This window comes from Poecilia formosa, unplaced genomic scaffold (assembly GCF_000485575.1).
Source record: "Poecilia formosa unplaced genomic scaffold, Poecilia_formosa-5.1.2 Scaffold173, whole genome shotgun sequence".
Taxonomy (NCBI): Eukaryota; Metazoa; Chordata; class Actinopteri; order Cyprinodontiformes; family Poeciliidae; genus Poecilia; species Poecilia formosa.
The window spans coordinates 433,884-453,897 of record NW_006800112.1 but is presented as its reverse complement, the minus strand read 5'-3'; the positions used below and the strand labels follow the sequence as shown (position 1 = coordinate 453,897).

The 20,014-nt window shown below is 40.9% G+C and overlaps 1 protein-coding gene across 2 annotated transcripts in view; it reads right to left on the bottom strand.

Annotated features, from left to right (window-relative positions):
• The window catches only part of grid1b (glutamate receptor, ionotropic, delta 1b), a 473,055-nt gene that overhangs the window by 406,004 nt on the left and 47,037 nt on the right, over window positions 1–20,014 (bottom strand). The gene's annotated exons all lie outside the window — the stretch shown is intronic.

The following is a 20,014-nucleotide window of genomic DNA, read 5'->3' as shown; positions in this document are numbered from 1 at the left end:
TACGACGACTTTCTCAATTTCTGAAATCCTTTCTAAATGTGGTTTGTTTATTTACAGGGGGGAAAAAATTCAGAGGAATTTGAAAGAGAACAGGGTATCGCCAAAAGAACTCTGAAAAAATGAGATTCTGGAAGTATTCCGAGTTACCTCGAGGTGAACTCCGGCTTCACTTGGAGGGAAAAAAATAATAAGTTCAGCTGCCAGAGAGAGGAATAAAAGTGAAACTACGTTTACATATATTTTTACTTTTCAGCTCCTCACAGAGACTACTTTTGTAGTGAGCTTCCAGAGTCATTAAGATGTATGAACACAGCAGTCGTATCAGAAATGAAGTTGTGAAGTTGAAAGCAGACTGAGGTTACAAAAACAATATCCCAAAACTTTAAATACTCCAAAAGAGGTTTGTTTAATTACTCATCTGTATACACAGACGTCGCTGTCCGCTGAATCCAACATGCCAGGCAAGAAGACAAAATCTCTGGAGGAGCTGTATTGATCCACTGCTAAAGTGGCAGAATCCGTTTATAGCATAACTTTTTAGTCAATAACTAAATAAATCTGGCAGTTATGGAAGACTGGCAAATAGAAAGTTATAGCTGAAAAATGTAATCAGAAGTCCTGTTTAAAGGTAAAGGTAAGGTGATTTTATTTATATAGCACATTTTCAGCAAAGGCAATTCAAAGTGCTTGAAGTTTTCAAGCATTTTCACAAGTCACGAAGGCAGTAAAGGAAATGTGGAAGAAGGAAATGTGGACCAAAATGAAACTTTTTGGTCCACATTCAAAATGCAATGTAGGAAAAGCATCACTGGGGATGATTTTGTCGCCAGGAACATGAATGTACATAAGGACTGTTGGGATATTGGGTGGAGCAAAGTTCAGGAAAATCCTGGAAGAAAATCTGACAGAGACTGCAAAAGGCTCAACTCCAGGGCTGGATGTTCACCTTCCACAAGGACAATCACTGAAGCAGCCTGAGCTTCAGTGGAATAGCTGAGATCAAAGCATATTCATGTGTTCAAAAGGCTCAGTCAAAGTCTAGACCTGTACAAAGCGCTCAACCACCAGGCTCAGCGAGTTTTCTTCATCGCTTCATTTTGCAGGTCAAAGTACACAGCAAAAACACAAAGACTTACCAAGTATTTTTTGTTTTTGTGCAAATATATTGGTGCACCTGAAATAAGACTAAACTGACTTAAAAGGGACTTTTCAGAAAGATATTGGAGTTTACTTTAAGTGAGTAATTCTTGAATCTTGGTAAAAAGCAGTAGTTCCACTGGCAGATTTTTTTCCACTTATAAAATAGAAAACATGCTTCATATAAACAAAATGAAATCTGCTAGTGGAACTACTACTTTTTACAAGTATTAAAGAATTATTTACTGAAACTATTTTCAGATTTTGTGGTTCTTTGCAGTGTAAAATCTCTTCTGTACATCATGCCCAAGCTGCCAATTGGTTCCCTAATAGTATCTGCCTATTCAAAGAAGGAGACAATAGAGGAATATACCGACCAGAAAGTTTGATTCAACAATTGTTACAGTCCAGCGTAATATTACATTTAAATTAAACTTTTCTGACCATTAAAAGAGTTAAAAGCGGTACATGCACCTCGCTGAACCTCTGTACCCATTCATCAGACTGAAAAAAGAAAAGTGATCATTTAAACTTTCCCTGTTATAACACTCCAACAAAAAGGTGAGAAAGTTTAATCTCAAGTCTGCGGTTCATAACTCAAAGCTCTAATGAGAATAAAACCATGTGGACATTTAACGATATGCAGCGTATGTTCGGTACATGCACGTCCGTGCACACCTGAGCGCTCGGTCTCATTATTTTTACTGGATAATACAGACCAAGTGTAGAATCTGTTCTCAACCCCAACATTTCCACAGACAGATGCTGAAATCATGGAAACTGAAACGCTTGAGTGGGGGAAAACAAGGATTCAAGCAGAACATCGCACTAAACGGATGAGCAACGCAAACAAAAGGAACGCCGAGGAGGAAAGAACGACGAGACGGAGCCGGATTGAAAAGGAGGGCGGAGATTTTAAGGGGAAGGGAAAATGAGCATTTGTGAGTTTAAACGAAGAGCTTAAGGGACCATTTAATGCAGCCAGGAGTCAAGTTTAAGGCCAATTTAACAACAGAAATAATGGAGGAGAATCTCCCAGCTTTGGCTGCTTTCAGAGCAAGCAGATAATTAAAGCTGTGAGGCGCTAAATGAGCAGAATAACAAAAAAGGACGGCAGGTTCAAACTCGCGTGACCAGCTCAGGTCACATCCAACTCCACGAATATAATTGTCTCATTTTCCAAATAGAGCTCTGAACATTTTATAAACTTTAACCGACTTATCCTCTACCAATTCATGCCTCAGCCGAATCCAGAAATCAGCCAAAGCATTCTGATAAAGAGTTTTGAATTAATCAGGGGGTGAAGATGCTGCAAATGATCATCTGAGACATTTCTGCAAATGAAGACAATAAAACTGAAGCAAATCATCACCGAGCGGCTCTCAAATAACCAAGACCGTTCCTGTGACTGTAGGTGGATCATGAAATAAAAGCTTTATCTTGTATGATGGTGGTTATGGCACTGGATGCAGAAAAGGATTTAGACTGAATTTCTGCCAATAGGTTGTTTCACACTACAGTGATCAGCAGGGTCGGCTCTAGCTAGTTGGGCGCCCTTAACGCAAATGCAATAGCTGCTTTGAGAAATGCACCAAATCAACTGAGAAGAGCTGATGATTCCTCAAAGTCTGCATAACGTCCTCAAATTAAGTTGCATAGTATTTTATATTAGACTCTAGTTCAAAGTAATTCATTTTTGAAACAACAGGCTTTACATTTCTCATTTGTTTTTTGATTTTGCTTTTCTACTTTATGATGTTCATTTGTTCAAAGCAGCTTGCTGTTGCTTCAGTAGTGAATAGCTGCAAGCAAACTTATGTTCTCATACGTTTTTTTGTCTACAACAAGTATCAATTATCTCACCGTTTCTTCTTTTTTTCTCTTCTCATTATTGCATTTTCATTTGAAATTTATTTAGATGAAATTTCAGACAGAATCTCAACACACACAGAGAGATGCAGGCTCTCAGAGGAGAAATATGGACAAACGTTTACAACACCCCCAACACAGACAAACTCTACATTTGCTTTAATTTACCACCAGTTATAGACACACAACCAATACAGTACAATCAATCTTCCTGGACTTTTCGCAGAAACACATTTTCCTAGTCATTTTACTTTAAATGAAGTAATATGTAAGTGAGTCACATATTTTATTAAAGTGCGACTGCTGTGGAAGAAAACAGAATCACTGCTGAAGGATTTTTTTTTTAACATTCACAAGTAGAATTATTTTCATTTATCAGCTTAACACATTGACTTTCTGAATTAATTAACTGTCACATCTGTATTTAGACAAAAAAATATCCTCTTGTTGTTGGTTATAGAATTATGAACCAAAATAAATCCCAATAAGTGCAGTGCTGATCCAAACTCCACCCAAATGATGAAGCTCCTCAACTCATCTTAAAGGCTTTACGGTCGCCGACTTAATTTGGATTATACAGTGCAAATAATTGATATTCATTTTAATTGTATTTTTTTAATTTGATGTTTTTAAGATTACTTTGGGTTTGAATAGTGTTTCACTGATGATGTTTTCCCATAACATATAATTACCCAGTAATAATTTTATATTTCCTGTCAACTTTACATCTTTTAACACAAAGGACCGCCAGTGGACCGCCAGTGGACCGCCAGCGGACCGCCAGCGGACCGCCAGCGGACCGCCAGTGGACCGCCAGTGGACCGCCAGTGGACCGCCAGTGGACCGCCAGTGGACCGCCAGTGGACCGCCAGTGGACCGCCTTGGCGCCCCGACCATTGGGCATAGCAAGTTTTCTGGAGGAAACCCTGAACTCCCATGACCTTTCACCCAAGGAGTTTGCTCTTTCAATTGCCCGACAATTTCTTGACATGTTGTCCAGCAGTCCAATCCTCCCAAACCTAACAAACATCTGAGTGACGGTCCCAGTTCTGGTGACGGCTTTCTTGTCATCAGCTGTAACAATTCATTAAGGTTAGAAAAAAAACTAGGTGAACATTCATTTGCATATTTAGATCCATGCAAATCTTTTCTTCCATAAACTTAAAGTACCATGTTTTCATTCTTTTTTTTCTCCTCTACTTGATCTGAAAAGAACCTACGTTTATTGACTACAGTATTGTTTAAGTTTTAAACTGCCACCATGTTCAGATGGTTCCAATGGTAAATAAGCAAATTACTTCTCTGCGGCAGATGAAACTTTTCGAGGACACAATTGGATCCTCCCGAACGGTTTTAACTTTGTTTCGGCAACTTCATGGAACAGCGTATTCCTAGTGCACAGCTGCTGCGACTCGATCTAATTATGCTTTAATTGTTTTGTTTCGTGGCGGCTGGGTGGTAAAAAGGTTAGTCTGGAATAAACAATGATTAATGAGTTCCCTCCGTCTCTCTGGCTTCGTCCATCAGAGCTCGCCAGACGTACCGAAGCACGTCTCCTTCAGATTCATCTGCGTGAAGTGACACGGCGGCTGCTCGCTGAGGAGTAGACTGAAGTGTTCTTCCCTCTCGGAGGTAAGAAAAGAACAAAGACGAAGAGAAAGACTCTCGTTTTGCCCGTGTTTTGAGCAGCTCTCGGCTGTAATTGGGGTTTTTTCCGCCGTGATCCAGCTCTGATGGCTACTTATCCTTCACGGAACAAGCAGCAGCCATCTTTGTAATGAGAGGCCACGACACTAACGTTCACGTCTAATGGTTTTGCCACATGAGGCGGGATGCCGTAATGGCAGCAGGAAGGCCTCACCTCCAGCTACGACCTCAGCTACGTTTCGTTTTTCTCCATTTGTGTAATTTTCTTGTTTTTGTTTTTGTTTCCATTCAAAGGTCTCATACTTCAGTACAATCCGACACTTGGACCCTTGACTCAATTCCAGCAGCAATGAGCACAGACCAGATTAAAGGAGCAGAATCACTGCGGTCTTACGGACAGAATGACAGATATCATTTTGTGAACGACTGTCAGAGGACCCGGAGTGCTCCCTGCTTCACGGCAATCTGGCAAATTGCTTCACAATCAGGAAAGGAAGGGAATGAGCACACCGAAACCCTCCACTCAACCTGTGCTGCAGTGACTTTCAGATTTTAATTTTCTCCCCTTTTCTTCTGATCCCCCTGGGAAGCAAATTCAGAGAAGAGGTGAACGATTCGGAGAATTTCTCCTCGCATCTGAATTACATGGAAATAATAACCGTTTTCTGAACGTTTGTATTTCTGCGCGCTTCTGAATGTTTTTTTGTTGTTGAATAGAATCCTGAAGCCCTGAAAACACATATTTGTGCAGGAATAAAAAAATAAATAAAAATGGGATAATGACGGTGTCTGATTTGTAGCTCTGGAGATACAACGCTGATTTAACTGTGGTCCCTTTATGTTTCCTCTTCATGGTTGTACAGTCTGATCAATGAGTCAACGAGGTTATAATGAAGAGATTCTTAATTACAAAGACTGTGCTGAACTCACTCAAAGGCGAAGGAGTGTGGGACTAAAATGTAGCTGTTCTTCTCTAATATGTCATTAAAATCATTAAAGCGAGAATTTAAAATGGACTTTTGGGGGAGATGCAAGTGAATATTCCAAGGATGGTTGAGCAGCTGAGCTCTGCGTACGAACGCGAAGCGGTCCGAGTCCAGATTTCTCATTAGTGTTTCCAAGATGGATGAATGAGGCATCAAAGGCTTTCAGAGAGGGAGTGACCCTCTCTCCTTTAACTCTCTGTTGTTCAGCACCTGTTCTGCTTCTACTCGTCGCTTCCAGCAGAAGGACTCTGGTCTAGAGAATTTAGCTGCCTGCTAAGCGACTGACTGAACACGTCTTTGGACACCTGTGAAACCGAGACGATGTGAAGCGCTCTTCAACTTCTGATCATTACATCAAGGACGCGCATCAGATCAGACGTTAACGAACTAAACACCGTTAATCAGGTTCCTGTTAAGCAAAGGAACTAAATTTACAAAAAATTACCACACAAGCTTTTCATCCCTTCACACAAGAGCTCAGCGCTACAAGTGTCGGGTTTTTTCTCTCTCTCTCTCTCTCTTTATTATGTTTAGATTAACAGCAAAATACTTTAAAGATGTGTAGTTGTTATGATTAAGCACATTTAACTCTGAAACTCTCAGCACATCTTTTTCTCTCCCATCTTACGGAATATTTTACTTAATTTTGAGAGTTATAAATGGGTGTAAGGCAAGTTTTTAAAACTGCTATAAAATATTGGAAGCAAAAGGAAGAGGGGTGATGATGGTTGACGGGAGGAATGCGTTCATATTCGGAAACACTTCAGAAAAAGCTAAAGTTAAATTCCACATAGCTGACCCTGTTTATTAATTAAGTTACTTCAGAAGGTAGCTGGTTGGACTGGATTTTATTCAGAGGTACCAAAGTAAATATGGGATGGTCACCACATGTTAAAAAACATTTTGTAAACTGTATGTTTCCATCCACTTTATATTTATGAACTACTTTTTGTTGGTTTTATGCATAAAATCCCATTAAAATAATTATTTTTGTCGCATGATGTGAAGAGGTGACAAAGTTTGAGACTTATGATAACGTTTACTGCGAGCCCCCTGTTCTTCCAAAGAACACTTTAAGCAGATGCATTCTCAAACATCAGATGAACCAAGCTTATTTAAAATTCTCTGATTTGGGAATTTCAAACGAGATCTTCCTCTTTTACTGTAAAACGTCTTGAGAATAAATCCCATGCGACAAGAATCAGAGAGGCCCAAACGTGTGCAGCATTCATGAGCAGGACTGATGAACTGTCTCACGACTGGCTGACACCCTGAACGGATGGCTGGAGAGGAGCGGGGGGAAGAAAGAAAAAAAAAACGGACAACAAACTATGAAGGAATGAAAGCAAAGGGAGAGAGTGATGGAGAGGAGGTGGTGCATCGGAGGATGAGAGGGATGATGGAGGGAAGGAAGAAGTGTGACTGCTGGTGTATGACGAGCAGCTGCAGAGTTTCTCTCTCTCTAGCACAAAGTTTCTTTGCAGTTTTCAAGCTTCTGGAGTAATTCATCTGCAGCAGCCGAACTTCCTCCAGGCTACAACTGTGAGTGAGGAAGCAAGTTCACAAAAACTGTTTTAGGAGCTTGAAAATCTATTTCTGTTTTCACTGAGCGATTAGCGGTGAATTTACTACGGGAAAGATTACTCCAGAAGTTGGAGAGTAAGGATGAACAAGACCAGAAATTGAAAAGCTTGGATTGGGTTGTAGCTCACGCTTTTTCCATCATGGCTAGGTTGTCACCTTCAGGGGGCGTCACAATGGATCATCCACCTCCATCTCTGTGGTTCTCCTGTTGTCCCTCTCCTCCCTGCTAGCTCTTCTTTAGACATTAGATACATTTTAAAACTACCACTGGAAATGATTTCTGGCTTCTTGTTTTTTCACTAAGGAATGAATAGCAAAATACTGCAGCAGCACGTCTCTCACAGGAAAATGTATTTGAAAAATTATCTTATTTATTGGCTGCATTTGAAATCCGGGTAGAATATAAAAATCCTTCAACCTTAACACCAGAATCTCATGAAAAGAAAAATACTGGATCTAGGTTTTCAAAATGCTTTTAGGGTTTTATCATAGCTTAAATTTTATTCGGGGGATTGCTATCCACATCCATGGCAAAATGCATTTCTTCAGTTCACATTTTGTTTGTTTTATCCCAAAGAAAGAACAATATTTATGTAACACAAAGAAAGAATCAGAGTAAAACAGTAGGGTAATCAGAACTGGAAAAACATCAATTCCTCTAAATGTCTTAACCTGTGCAGATTAAAATAGTTCACCTTCGCAGCTGCAAAGATGGTGCTGCAACTTTTCACCCCTGACATTTCTAGTTAAGCTTGTTTGCATGCAAAGTTTTACCCGAAAAAGATTCTCATTTAATATGTCGAGCATGACAGTAATAAATACCGACAGGACAGTTCACCCGATACCACCTGCTGCTACCACCGACGCCCCGATGGGGCCATAAAGCCAGTCCTGACATTATGATGAGGTAGTCGTACTGTGAGGGAAAGGCCAGCGCTCGCCATGTCAGGGCAGGAGGTCAACAGCAGCGGTAAAACACAGTAATATATTTTCACACACTTACTGGCGAACTGCAGGAGGTTCTGAACAGGCAGGCGAATTTTATAGGCTAAAAATGAAAGCCTTATTAGATTTTACGAACCAAAGATCTAATCGGCTGGGTTCATTTTAGTGACAAGTGAGCAAAGATCACCAGCACAAGCAAACGGTGTTTAAGCAGAAGTGAATGTTAATTTTGCTTCCTATTCAAATTACCTGCACTCGCAAAGATTATGTTGATTGAGAGTTGTCGCATAACTAGAAATAAAGTAAAAGCTTCCAATAAAATATGAAAACGGTTCAAGCAGTGTCGACACCAAACATCTGCGTTTCGATGCAAACATAATCTCAAAGTGTGAAAATGCAAATTTTATTTACTTTAAATGAAATGCAACACCACAGTGGAGAGCAAGCTGAGGTCCATATGCTATAACTAGTGAGGTAAACATTTCCATGGCAACAAAATCTTAGCAGATTTGCTAAGCGGGAAAAACCTCAGACTGTGAACATCCTGTGAACTATCAGCACAAACTGATAAGTCGGTCTGTAGAAAAAGTTTGGATGTTTTAAAGCACATTGGAAGATCCAGACACATCCAGAATTAACATGAGTTACAACATTTAATGTCCCTTAGGGATAGGCCTGTCGCGATAAACAATAAATCAATTAATCACACAATAAATTAAACCTATCAACCTCATTTTAATTATTGGCTTTATCGTCTCTTCCTGCCTTTTATTTTTTCTGTTGATGACACTGAATGAAAAAAGGCTCAGCTCCGGTGCTCTCCACTGACCCTCCCTTCCTCATTTCCTTAGTGTAATGTCCAGCTCACACTACACGAGTTGTCGCCGACTGTCGGCCCATTTTCAAAACCTGAGAGACACATTAGCTGACAGAAATCCTAGGTATAACGGTTCGATCGGGTTCGTCGTGCCATGTGGTGTCCAGCCACATGGGCATAAAATAATGGCTACAAGTCAAGTTAACTAATTTTAAAATCAGGCATTAATCAATGCTTTACTAGAATCTACCTGTTATGCATGTGGCTAGAGCCACCGTAAAGTTCTGACTGAATGAAAATCATTATAACCTATTTATGTCACGTTAACGAAGAACAGCTGAAAAGTTACCGGGTTTATCAACTGCGGTAGCAATTTGGCTCCACCTCCTCTCCTTGTCATTTCTATATTCTTTCTCGAAATGTTGAATAAACATTAATGTTTCCACAAATCATCTCTGCACCATGTCAGCTGTTTGGGATTCCCCTCTGTAATTTCCCATCAGAAAGCACGGAGGAGAATCTGCGCTTTCTGATTGGCTACCTGTCACATTCAGCGTTAAGCTCCCAGTCGGGGAAAACCCCTGATTTAGATCAGAGCGGCCACGACAATCTACATCACACTGCAGGATGATCGGTTACGAAATCACCAGCGGCCAACGTTCTAAGATAAGGAGAAAATAGGGGCAATAAATCGTGTAGTGTGAACTACTGCATTAGGTAGTCGGATGTGCCCGTCTTCTCTATTTAAATCTAGTGATTACTGAAGGGCAATATAATATACAGACTTCATAATCTGCGTTCAACTCTTTTGGTTGAATGAAGTATTTATTTCCACTTTGGCTTTATGTTGTTTAGTTTTTATTCAAGTACATTTTTTGTTAACGGAGACTGAGAATCCATTTTATTTTTGTTTTTGGTTGTTCTGGTTATTTAGTTTATCAGTTCCAGTGTTATGTGTTCTTTTGAAAATAAAGTGTATCTATCTATGGCAGGAAATCACATGCATTATTAGTCATTTCCATTAAATCAGTGTCAAAAGGTCTTGAAACAATATTATTGTTTATCGCAATAATTTTTTAGACAATTAATCGTCCAGCAAAATTTGTTATCGTGACAGGCCTACTTAGGGATCAATAAGGAATATTTGAATCAGAATGCCATTACAATCAGAACATGTCAAGCCAATTTGTTAGCAAAAACCAGATGGACTGGTCGATGGGTTCCAATAAAAAAAGTTTATTTTAATTATTCAAACAGAATTGCCGCATCACTTTCTTACTGCTACAGTAAATAATCTCTAGGCAGGCAGTGACAATCTTCCCATTCCTACCAGTAAGGCCCACTTACACACCATCACGTCATTTCAACTTTTGCTGTTATTTAAAGCATGCTGAATGCTTTCTGACAGCCAGACAGGATTGTGACTCAGAGCTCATCTAAATATTATTGCATTTTATATGCAGTGCCACTGAGTTAGACTGGCTGCATGTTTTGAAGCTTCACAGAGCCTTGTGACTGTACCAGCTTTACTTGTGTGATATAAACTGCCATCAAATTAGATTTTTTTTTTTATATGTATATATATATATTTTACTTTTTTTTGTCTTTGCTATGTTTTCACTGCTTCTGATCTCAATGAAGTCTTTACAGAGAGCCAGGTTCTTCACGACCTTTGACAGAGATAGAACTTAAAAAAAAGATTGACATGCATTTTTCACATGAGTTTGTGCCAAATCAGCCATAAAAACCATGTTGATGTTTTATATATTTCTGATCATTCACTTCTCTGATTTACTGCATTCTGGAGGGCCAGAAACCATGAGGCAGGATTAGATGGAAGTAATTTGTGATGCAAAACCTTCAGAAACGGATGCAGAGTGTCCCGTACCGATCAGTCATGTTGGCCACTGCTGCCGTTTCATCCAGATAATGCACCTCAATCCAAGGTGAAGATGTCACCTCTAGCAAAGTGTGCACTCTCTGTCAGATTAATACCCGACTATGCCTCTGAATACTGCTGCCATCCCCACATTAATTCAGCTGGGTAGCAAGAGCTGGCATCCTTACCCCAAAAATGCACGACAACAAGTGGCCATCAGTAAAAATTAATGGCGTTTATGTGAGATTCGAACTCCCAAAAAGCGCTGTAAATCCTCAACATCCATCAGCGGAGTAGGAAACGGCCACGGATTGCAGAAGAGTCCAAACGACGCTTTGGTTTCAAACTGAATGTTACTGGTTGAACATTTTAGAGGTTTTTATTGGCTCCGAGGATGTTTAGATGCGATGTGAAAGGTTGCTAAAGTGTTATTGCCTCGGTGGGCTGATCCTGTCAAAGCCGGGAGCACCAACATCCGTCTGAAGGGTTGAAACTCAAGAGGGAAGATGTCAGCTGCCTTCAGGAGTGTTTGCAGCGCCAAAAGGAAAGGATCAGAAAAAAAGAGTTCCCCAAGTAAACAGAATCTCATCAAGGCAGAACAGATGAATAAAGACATTTCATGAAAGGTGGATAAACTTTCTGACCTAAAAGATTCCGATGTTTACTTTGCTCCATTTTCAAAGCAGACGCAGTGTGTCCTTCAGTGGTTAATTATGACTGAGTATATAACAGTTCTCACAAGCCAACACTGTTGTTGAGCTTTAAGAGGCTTGGCTTAGACCAAAAAACAAAAGAAACATGTTCAGGAAAAGAAGCCAAAACAGAACACTACATTAACAAAGGACACGTTTCGCTACTTAAAACAGGGCCCAGGGATCATAAACCATAAAGGAAGACGTCCCTCATCAGAGGACAATTTCCAATAATTAGTTCATTTTTCACATTTAACACTTTAAGGCAGTAGAGCTGGAAACGACCCCCGTCTTATTCTCCTGAACAGTCTGGATCCGGCCGTTTTTTTATATTTTTTTTCCTTCTGGTTTGAGCAATTAGGTTTTACTGCTTTCAGAAGTGAAAGCATTAGCAAATGGGGTCAGAAAAATCAATCTGGATAGCACTGTAATAAAAAATAGTGCCGCTTATAATGCTTAACATAATGGAAGACCATAACTGGCAACATGGATAAATTATTCAAAACGCCTGAGATGAGCGTGGCTCTTAACCTCTGGCAGGCTGCGGAGACTGAGGCAGCTGGCTGCACTGGGAGGGCTACTGGGAGATCTGACGTTACAGAACTTCGATGATGTGCTGACAGAGCAGATCGGACAAATGAATAACAGTGGCATTGACGCTTCGGGTCAACGCCACTGTAGCGGAAATATTATTACCAATGTCTTTGCAGCAGTTTCAGATAAATAATCTTAAAGTCCCTTTATCTAATCTAAATGAACAGAAAGCACCATGTTCTAAACAATTCAACTTGAAACTCCATTTACTGAACCCTGATGGAACCAGTAAACCCTTTTTTACTTTACATCCTGTCATACAACCACAGCACATTGCGACTTAGCTTTTAGATTAACATGTCATCAGGCAGCCATCATTGTCGTTGAACACCCAATGTCACTGTTCTCTCCTGCCTGAATAATTCATATCAGCCTGGCTTCTAGTAAAACAGATTCCTAAGGCTCATATTTTATATGAACAGAAGACAGGATCCACTTCAAAAAGCTGAAAATCTGATGTTGAAACAAAACATTTCAGATGATTCAATGCTCTATTCTCATGTGATCTGGGAGCAAAAGCAACACGTCTTGGTGTGAGAGTGTGTGTGTGTGTGTGTGTGTGTGTGTGTGTGTGTGTGTGTGTGTGTGTGTGTGCGTGTGCGTGTGTGTGTGTGGGGCAATCCATAATGGAGTCCAAGAGCAGGAGAGGCCTTTGAAACAAGGCTCAGACAAGACGTCACGTTTTTCCTAAAATGTATTCAGCCGCAACAGAATGAACAACATCAAAGGATGGATGAGGAAAAGGGGCACGTCTCTGCTCTTCTATCCATCATGTTTTCTCATCTTCATTTAATCATTCATTGCTAGTCTGACTCATGGTTTCCCTTTGCATCCCCGCCTCTATCTCCCCTATCCTTCCCTGAATACATGTCTGCTCACTCCATCTTTCATGTTCTGTCCGTTTATTCGTCTGTCTTCCAGTGGAGCTTCCAAGCACTTCCAGTAAAAACCCTAAAAGGCCCCTGAATGTTTGCCATCAGATCCTCTGAATTACACACACGTGTGTGTTGTTAGTGTTGCTTACACTCGGATTGGTCTGATTGTGAGAAAAAGGACAATTATGGTGTTAGTCGTACAAACACTTTGCTTTGTCTTCCATTGAAAAAATGCTACAAATTCTGGAACTTGCCTCATATCAAACATTTTTCTTTAAAATGTTGCACCCATCTGCAGCAAACCCAGAGTATTAGTCTAATCTTATCCAGAAACATCACAGCTTCTCAGCAGACTACTCTGTGTGTAAACAGCGGAGCAGACTGAGTAACTCAAGGTCTTCCTCATGATTAGGGGTAAGATGAAGCAGGAGATGAAAGTGAGGATCAGAAAGTCCTCTACGAGGGTGCAACTCCAGTATGGTTTATTGATTTACTGCTGCATCCATGTTTTCCCTCTCAGCTATGGGAAAGAAATCAATCCTGAGGTAAAGAATGGGACGCGGCTGGACTCGGGGTGAGGAACGCTGTTATCTACTTCAAGACAGATTTCTTCTGCATCCGAATGAGTTGGAGGAGGCGTTCCGGACATCTAATGAGGATGTCTATGAGCCGTCTCCTTTTGAAGGTTTTATGGGGACAGAGACCTTGGACCAGATCCAGAAGCCACCAGAGGAACTTAATATCTCTGTGAATGGGATGCCCCAAGAGGAGCTGCAGAGCGGGATGCCTGGGGGAGGACGATCATGCATGCATGGACAAGGAGGAAGTATTACAAAGTATGCAGTACCACACGTTTAATGTAGTTTCAGATTTAAAGGTTGAACAATAAATGATGTAACACAGTTAAGCTGCTGTCACAATTGTTCTCCAACTTGCCATTTTAGTGGTAATCTCTGAAAACACATCTTCCATGGGTATATAGTCCAATCACTTCTATGACATCTGTGTATTATCTGGTGATTCACCCCCACTTTGTCTGTGTGTGTGTGTTTTGTAAAGGGAATGAAATTCAGTATTCAACAGTTTTAGGACTGGAAACTCACTTTTAAGGCAACACAAACAATTCACTTCTAAAATTTAATTGAATTTATGTTCATTTTATTCATCTTCTTTACCACAGACGCATCAAAAAAAAGTCCAACCCTGTTATCGGGATGAAGCTCGGAACAAATTATTTAACCTCAGAGTGCGACCAGAAATATGCAGGAGCCTGTGGACACAACAGCCAGATAGTGGAAGCCGATTAGTTAATATCAACATTGCTGTCAGAGTGAATTTCTGCATAAAACACATCCACAAACTTCCAACCAATCACACAACACATTGCACAGAGCTCTGTGTCAAATAGTTCAATGTGAGCTTGACGCCGAGAACACGGAGATGGATGCCTTCCTGCGAACGAGATGACGCAGTTTTCATCACTTGACGCATCAATGGTAGAGCCTTTCGGGTGTTCCAGCGGACTAATTACCTTCTTGTAGAAAATGTTGGATTATCTACCTGAATGCATGTTTATACTTCCACATGACGGCATGTAAGGTTAGGTGGGTCCTTCCTCTGAGACAAACTGCAGTACTGACGGCCCGTTTTTGATATTTGACTCCTATTCAATACCTTGGTGCAGCTTGCTAACTTGTTTATTACCCGCCACTGAAGTGATGCAGAGTAATGGTCATTTTGGAGCAGATGTTCATTATCTTCTTCCAAAGCAATGTTTCTGTCTCTCAGTGTGAAGTTTGGCGTTTCTTAGCCTCGGTTTGCACATCTCTCCTCGCCCCAAGAGCCAGCACAAGCAGAATTTACATCTAGATTGAATTAAATGGGCGGTGGATCATTGGAGTCTTTGTTGCTGAAGGCCACAACACAAACACACACAACCACAAACACACACATACACACAGACACACCAACTCCTATTTGCTGGTAGATTTGATTATGTTTATATTGGTCCATATGGTTGTTTCTCTCACACACTTAGGAATCAAATGAAGCAGACCTTATAAACTTTTACAATGCAAACGGCTAAACATTTAACAGCCTTGTGGAGGCTGACAAACCCAGACAGGCTGATGAATGTGGATTGGTTTCACTGCAGACAAACGCAGCAGCCAAGTGTAATTCAGATCCCGGTCACGCCACACTGACAAAGTTTTCATCGTGTCACAAAGCAGAAGCAGCTCTGCTGTTTGCGTAGTGAGAGACTTCTCAGACAGACAGAGTTGCTCTGATGCACAGCCTCTTACTCGACAGAATGTTGGGAAACTTATAAGGTGGTCTAACCACAGATTTCCGTTTTACAGCCAATAGCTCAGCTGAATGCTAAGGATTATAACTTGAACTAATTATTCAGCTACAGTTGGTCAGGTGACAAAAACTCTGGCTTAAAGGTTTTCATTATATGAATTTATTCATTATCGGTGTAACAAGTCCTTCTACAGTGGAAACATTAAGTCCAAAAAATGTTCAGGATAACCCGTTTAATTGGAAGTGAAAAAACATCTTCCCAAAATAGCCATCATGTCAAAATTCTGATTATTTTCCATTTGAAGCCTTTAAATGTAAAACTACTAAAAATAGAATAAAAAAATATAATTAATTAAAGTAGGGCAGATGTCACCCAATTTTAATTTCTTTTTAAGTCACACTTTTCATAAATTAATAGTGAAATGGTTTATTTCAATTTTAAATTAAGTGACCAAAAACAATAATCTCCTTTTAAATGCAAGCAAAACATTTGACCTTTTTTTGAACTGTTGCTTTTTGGCAAGCTAGTTATTAATGACAAAATATAAAAATAAAAAAAACTGCAAATACAAGAGACGTAGAAAATGTTTTCTGATTAGGAGAACATGTGTATGATCTAAAAAGCAAAAGGAAGTTTAATAAACCTGGATGTAGGTGGTCGCTGGTCAGAGATCATAAAACAGCATATTTCTGTTTCTCTCCAAAGATCCAGATTAAATCATTATTTCCCTTATCACCAGAAATCAAAAGGAAGCAATTTCCTTCCAGCCCGGCTGGGTATGGCTGTCAACGAAAGTGAACTGGAGAATAAGGCTGATTGACCCAGCATGCACACTGACTGTAATAACTGAAGCTGAATGTTACAGGACATTAAGATTCATGACACACCCTCCACATTATACTGCAGCCACTTGCAGCCACTTGTGTCTCTTTTCCCCCTCTGATGATTAAGTTGCCAAAGCGGATCTCATGGAGACATGAACAGATTCCCAGCAGCCGTTAGCTCCTTAGGATCCGAGAACAAGAGCTTTTATCCTGAGCAGTCAGTACATTAGGGGAGACCAACTCCAGCTGTCATGAGTTGTTGTCCTGCATTGTTTTAGATGCGTCCCCGCAAGAAAGTAGCCAAGTTATCTTCTGAAAAGCTAGGTCAACCAGGCAAGCACCAAAGGCTGCAACCTTTGTTATATTTTCAGCTGGCGCGGTTCGCTTTCACAATCTACTGTGTCAAACAAGCATAACTGATTGAAAAAGCTGTTCACGCCTTTCCCTGTGCTGGCACTGCACCATGAACTATGAAAGGAAACGACACAAAAACCTCAGAAAGAGGAGTTCAACTTTGCAAAATGCAAACAAAAACAGAGTTCGGCGATTGTAGGATTTTTATTTTGTCTTTGGTAAAAAGATCACGAGCCATCTCTCCCTTTAGCATTAGACTCTTGTTTTGGTTTTATTTACCCAGAATGCCCTGAGCTACAGTTTGCTTTCTGCTTTTGGAGCATTCTCAAGTTCATCCATATGAAGTGGGGTTCATCCTGTATGTTGTCAGTCTCATTTTGGATGAATGAATCAATGTTTTTAGGCAGACCAGAGTTCGTTTTTTTTTAATCTACATCAGAGTTTGATTGCGCATTCACACCTCCCCAAACAAACCAGACCTTCTAGACCAGTGGCGCCCAAAGACGGTCCTCGAGGGTCGGCATACTGCACGTTTTAGTTCTCTCCCTGGTGGTAGCAACAACCTTTTCAGCTTGTCAATATTTCTCTTAGGGCTTCTAACGAGCCATAATTTGATGCAGGTGCGTTAAACCAGGGAGAGACCTAAAGCATGGAGGATGCCGGCCCTCGAGGACCGACTTTGGGCACCCCTGTTCTAGACAAACAAATTATAGTTTGATTAAAGTGGACTAAACAGGTGAGAATGAATCCTAAAACAAGCAGGACACTGCCTTTAGACCGCAAACTCATGAAGTTAAGAATTGTATTGCAACAGCTTTTTAAATGTTTTTCTATTTTTTACTTTTACAACATGTAATATTTGGTGCATTTTGTCTCCTTCCCATCAATGAAATCATCCCCATGAACACTGTAAGACAGTCCATGGTTGTAGCAGAGATGCAGTGTCATATGCTAGAGGGTTTATAAGATCATAAGGTCAAAAGATTTACCAATTCTTACATCAGAATGAGCCCAAACTTGAGGCCTCACAGTGTGATATAAACTGCACTGCGCTGTGAGGATGATATCTGCCCTTCACAAGCGCCCTGCGACTGACTCACTTTAAATCCCAACATTTTCCGACCCACTGAGCAAACATCCTGGAACAGATTCAGACGAAAACAGAGCCGAGGCTTTTCCTACTATCATGAGGCTGTCAAAAACACCTCCTGAGCAACGATAAGCATCGGGTCGGTCAGGGTGTGCTGCTGGCAGCCCACAGCAGACATTATCTGGATGGTAAGGCATCAGGATGCATGTACTTGCTTTTGGACAATGAAGGTTTCTTTGCAGGTGGAGAAACTCGGGTGCACTGCAAGTCTTTCACGGTCACCCAGTGGCACGCCAAGCTGGAAAAATGCTGAACAATCGGAGTCAAAAGGTTGAGTTCAGCTCGTCTACAACTTTATATATGAAGGACGTCCGAGCTCTAAGAGGCTTTCAGGTAAAGCAAGTTTACCTGAAAGTGGAGTAATCCCTTTAGATAAGGCTGATTCTCAATTTATGGATTACTTTTATGGTCAAATTTATTGTGAGAAATTCTTATCTGCTTCCTTATTTTGTCTTGATGCGTCTACCAGTTTTTGCGAGCTTTAGCATCCTGGGAAAATGTAGATAGAGCTTTGAGAAAGAGTGTGTAAACGAGAGCCCATCAGTGTTTGGAAGAGAAGTGGGGTTCACCCTGCATGTCGTCAGTCAACCAAAATGGCCGCCATTGAAATAATTATCCACACAGCTTAGACTGGCCAATTAACTTAATATGTATGTTTGCAGATGAATGAGGAAAACATGCAAACACCACATTTTAACCACTGGCTGAAGGTTGAACCTGATATTTTCCAACTGTGACGCAAAACTGTGGTCCACCCCATTCAGAAATTGAATGTAAGCTAATTTTACATGAACAAGTAAGACTTGGAGCTGGGTGAATGGATGGAAACCATCATCTCAACATCTGCTGCTCTTGGAAAACAAGCTGTTGGAAATAGAAAATGAACACACACAAACGTCTCCATATTCCTCAAAAGTTCTTTCAAACTGCATCTCTCTTAAACTGTCATCGCCCATCTGCAATGCCATCGAGCAAATAAAGAGCAGCATCCTTTAAATGCGGCATTTGGAAAGCATTAAACTGACTAATCAGAGCAGGCAGGCAAGCCTGAGCTTTTAATGCACAGGACACCATAAAGATTAAAAAAACAGCTGCATGAACAATGAGGTAAAACCATGAACTTTATTTTGTCAGGCACCGAATGCTTTTTATTCTCTCCCGTTTCACTGAGCAGAGTGTGACGAACCACGTTGCTGTTGTTTTGTCGCAGGATTTCTGCGAGCACGACGATGCGCATCACCGACCGAGAATCAGACGGTGCCGAGATCTGAACTGCAGCGATGAAAATGATACCCAGATAACTGCCTTCACGCTTTGGCAGTCTGTGGCTGATTGTTCAGGCCGCCCCTCAAGCACGCACGTTATTTCTACTATAAAAATCTGACTAATCCTCAGCAGAATCGGGCTGCACACAGAACAAACTGTTCCACTGTGTTCTCCGTTTGTTATGTTTATTCTAGTTTGTTGTGGTTGTTGAACAAAGCGCTTCCTGGCAGACTGATAGCTGGCAGTAGAGCAGAGCACATTTCAAACAAGTCGCACGAGCCAAAACCTACTGTAGCTGATCAGAGGAGAACAAGCTGATCAGACTGAAAAGGCTGCACATTTATCTGGTAGCCCACTGAGCAGGGCCATTTCCCCACTGAACTTAATTTGATTATTTAGCACCTTTTATCCAACTTAGGTGCACAGTCTGAACACACAGAGATGCGGTGAGCAGGATGAGAGTAGGAGGGCCAGCTCAAACCTGACCGAATCAAGAGTGATGGCTTTGATTCCCCACCAGCGTGCATAGAGGATTAACCCCATGCAAAATTGTAATACACAAAATACGTGCACACATGTGTGGCCAAATTCCCATAATGTGATATGTGAAGTTCAGCACCAGCAGTCTGTCTGTATGTGGCACAGTTGGTAGTACAAAGGTGTTGCTGTTTTCACAGATAAAATTCAAGCAAGTTAGAGAGAGAGAGAGAGAGAGAGAGAGAGAGAGAGAGAGAGAGAGAGAGCAGATTTTGTAAACTAGACTTGGACACAAACAGAGAACCTTCAGGGCGACAGCCAGAGAGCAAAGCAGAACACAAAGAAAGTGTTAGAGAGCATGACGAGAGCCGGTGAGGACAGCGAGAGAGCAGCATGAAATGTTTTTCCAAAAAAAGAATCTGCCATCATCGACATGCAAATGAGACAAAACACAGAGAGGGAGGAAAAAAATGGGACAGAGGGAGCTTTTGGTTAAAGTCAGAGGCCCACAGATCAAACACGGGCTGAGGAAGAGCTGAACTTGGATGATGTTAAGACTGCAGAGACGATTTCTCAACCGCGGAAGTCTCAATTCCTACAAGGATTAGGAATT